Source organism: Empidonax traillii, unplaced genomic scaffold, assembly GCF_003031625.1.
Source record: "Empidonax traillii isolate 1590-97213 ecotype Southwest subspecies unplaced genomic scaffold, ASM303162v1 scaffold3646:size23432, whole genome shotgun sequence".
In the NCBI taxonomy this organism is placed as follows: domain Eukaryota; kingdom Metazoa; phylum Chordata; class Aves; order Passeriformes; family Tyrannidae; genus Empidonax; species Empidonax traillii.
In genome coordinates this window covers 11,701-15,412 of record NW_020958839.1, presented here as the reverse complement: position 1 = coordinate 15,412, position 3,712 = coordinate 11,701, and the positions used below count along the sequence as shown (strand labels likewise).

Here is a 3,712-nt window from a genome sequence, read left to right as displayed (position 1 = left end):
TGGGGGGGTCGTGTGTCCCCCCCGGCCCTGCTTTTGCTCTCACACCAGCCGCCTGCTGCTCCCAGTACTCCCAGTAAAGCTTCCCAGTTCTCTGCAGTCCTGATTATTGGGGGATATTGAGGGGGGGCTCCGAAAATCTTGGAAATGGGAGGGGGTTTGGGCAACGTCAGCGCCCCAAAATTCTACATATCCAGGGCACCCCAAAGCCAAATTCCAGCAATCTGGGACCTCCCAAAACCCACCTTGGACCCCCCAAGCCGCGGGCAGAGTCAGCCCAAGCAGCAGCAGCCAATGGGAGCGAGCGCAGCTTCTGCGTCATCAGTTGCCGGGCAGACCCGGCCCAAACTGAGCCCTCACCGAGCTCAGCCAATCAGAGAACGCCCTCCACTCGGTTTTAGGGGCCCGTCGGAGCTCCGGGACAGCCAGATCGCCGTTTTTGGGTTCAGCAGAGCTGCGGGACCTCTGGGTGCTCATTTGTGGGTTCCCCTGAGCTCCCACCTGTCCCACACCCCACGGACCCCCCAGAACCCCCACCCCGGGGCTGCAGCGCCCCGAACGACCTCAGCCAATCAGAAAGGGTCGAAGCGGACTGTGGCTAATCAGAGCGCGTCTTGCTGATGACTCATCAGTTGCCGGGAAGATGCGACGCAAATCAGGCTCCCAACTTTGCACTCCACCAATCAGAGCGCACCCAAAACACCTCCCAAAACGGCCCCACCCGGCTGGTTTTGGGGTGTCAGCACCTGCCTGGCGCTGGGGTTGGAGCGTGGGTGGGGAGCTGGGGCAGTACTGGTGGTACTGGTGGTACTGGGAGCCCCCCCGGCTGCGGGTGAGGAGCTCTCGGGTGAGCGGGGGGGGGGGGCGGGGTGTGTTGCGGGACGACCTGGTCCGGGAAGGGCACGGTGACTACCCCTTAGTCACTCGGGCCACTAACTCACAGACACCAATGTGGTGGACGGTAAATGGCGTTTATTAGCTTGTAACACGGCCTTTTATAAGGTTTAGTTACATTGGCACTTCCGTCTGCTTACGTTATCCCCTAGCTGCTATTGGCTGTCAGGCATTGGAGGGGGGTGGTCCCTGTCTTTCCGTACATCCCGAAATCTTCCGAACGCCAGGCCCTGTCTACCCACATTTCCCCCCCTCTCCATGCCATATAAAGCAGGTTATAATCTAAGAAGTGCAAAATACTGTCATAGAGGTCATAGAGGTCAAAAGTTTTTAAGGCTCAACAAGTGGCTCAAAGGAAGCCCTAGAGAGGTAGAGAGAAGTGTCTTAACACTGAGGTATAGAATTGTGAGTCAGTGCAAAACTATGTGGAACTACTTTGGTTTAAGGCATTATCTACAGCATTTGCCGCTGTTTGACCACCATGATGTTGATGGATTTCAGACGGTTCTCAACAAAGGATATGAGCTTGTTAAAAATGCAGGGCCCAAAAACCAGTGCTAAGAGGAGTATTGCTATTGGACCGATAAGAGAGGACAGTAAGGTGGTGAGCCATGGTGCCTGATCAAACAGTGATGTGAACCAGTTCTGCGATTCCCTGTCCTTTTTTCGATTTTCTAATCTCTCTCGCAGCTTGGCCGTGGTGTCTTTCCCTAACCCTGTGTGGTCTGTGAAAACGCAGCACTCCTCTTTAAGAGCAGCACACAGCCCGCCCGCTTGTAAGAACAGAATGTCCAGTCCTCTGCGATTTTGCAGAACCACCTTGGACAGTGACTTAAGCGAGAGCCGTGATGGACTCTTCGATCCGGGCTATGTCCTCGTCTGTTGCTGCCTTTAAAGCACCGAATTCTCTGTTCTGACATACCAGGGACGCTATTCCTGTCCCTGCTCCAGCACCTCCTGCAAGCATCAGTAGGGCTACGGTCACTGCTGTGATGGGCTCCCGCTTTGCCAAGTGATGGTCTGGGACAGTCATGGAATCGTACACATAGTTCTCTGGGTGGAAATAGATCTTGGGGATTACTGTCACTTGGACACAGTACTCTGAGGATTTGTTAAACACTGCCCAAGATACGCAAGGGGTGAGCCCTGTGGAGGAACAGGCCCACTTAGTGTTATTAGCTGGGATTAACCATTTTGCTTGGGTCCTGTAGTGCACTTCCCTAATGCATAATTGCCTTTTATGTTGCGGGATTTGGCCCACGCACATCCCGCTGCCGACTATTTCTGTGAGTGTGATGCTTTGTATGTCCATTTCCCGTAGACATTGGGCTGGATTATCGCTGTAGGCCTGTACGGGCGTGTCATTTATTGCTATGCCTTGGTAATAGGGTGGCTGCGCTCCATAACAGAGCCAACAGTGTTGTGTGAGGTTTGGGTTGGTTTTGTTCAGGACTTGGTAACTAGCTTGTATCTGTTTCCAAAGTGGATGTGTAGCACTGGAAGTTGGACTGCTAAAAGTGTGCGGTGTCATGGGTGTTGTAGGGTGAGTGGTCTGCCTGGGGGTCGTTATGTGTGGTGTCTCAGGCCAAGGGTCGTTTGGGGCGGCTTCTTTCTTAATCTGGATCAGACTGCCTTGGTCGTATCCTGCTGCCTCGTACCTTACTCCCCATGTTTTCCCAAGCAGCCAGCTGTCTTCCTGGGGGTTCGTAACATTTACAAGGAGGTATTTACAGGCTATGCCCCCTTTCCATACCTGTTCTGTTTTGCACCCACGTGGGCCCCATTGTACCTTCAGGTATTTATCTCTAAGGCTGCCTGCTATCCATGCAGGGGCGATGGTCTCGCAGCCCCAGTATGCACAGTAGTACTCGTTAGGCAGGTTACAGTACCCCTTCCCCGGATTTGAGGTGAGACACATATAGAATCTCCCATATTCCCGACAATTACTACGTGGGACTAACGCACACAGGGTGAGGGTAAAGCTTGGTGCACCTGACGTTACCTGAGAGGCGATAACTTTCTTAGTCTGGGGCCTGAGGAGAGACCATTTAAATGGCTGGTGATGTGAGTGGCCTGCACGTGTTGGCTCTACCTTGGAGAGTGCCAGGATCAGTATCACACAAAGACATCGCTGCTTTCTCTCACGGTGGCTGTCTCGATGCTGTCTGGCCTTTGTCTGCGCTGAGCCCCCAGGGTTGGACAGGGTGTTGGTCGGTGTGTCGTTCTCCTCTGGCACTGGGCTGTACTGGTTCTGAGGGTGTCCAATGACCCAATCCTGCAAGTAAAAGCTCGCAGTTTTCATTAGTTTTATTCTGCAGGTCTGGCTTAATAGATATAAGTGGACACCATTTAACCTCACCAGCTTTCTTAACTGCAGCAGTTCAGTCACTCCAGTATGATCCCAGGAACTTCCAGTAAGTGGCCAGTTTGATCCCACTCATCCCCAGTATGGCTGCAGTCCCTCCCACACACTCCCAGTATTATTGCAGTCACTCCCAGTAAGACCCCAGCAGGACCCCAGGAGGGGCCCAACTGCTCCCACTATGATCCCAGTTGCCCCCAGCATGGTTCCAGTTGCTCCCCTTCACCCCTACTCTGGTTCCAGTCACTCCCGGAATGATCCCAGTCTCTCCCAGCCACTCCCAGTATAGCCCAGTTGCTTCCAGTATGCTCCCAGTCAGTCCCAGTATGATCCCAGTCTCTCTTAGTAGGATCCAAGTTACCCCCTGCATTGTCCCAGTTTCTCCCCAGTCACCCCACTGTAGTTCCAGTCCCTCCCAGTATGACTCCAGTAGGATCCCAGTGACACCCTCCATGGTGG

The 3,712-nt window shown here is 53.7% G+C and overlaps 1 pseudogene across 1 annotated transcript in view; it reads left to right on the top strand.

The window, feature by feature from the left end:
• Positions 1 to 1,452, top strand: part of LOC114072643 — an 8,227-nt pseudogene extending 6,775 nt beyond the window's left edge. Inside the window, exon 4 of the transcript XR_003574211.1 lies at positions 1,393 to 1,452. The product of XR_003574211.1 is annotated as a class II histocompatibility antigen, B-L beta chain-like (transcript). The remainder of the gene's footprint in view (positions 1 to 1,392) is intronic.
• The last annotated feature ends 2,260 nt before the right edge of the window (positions 1,453 to 3,712 follow it).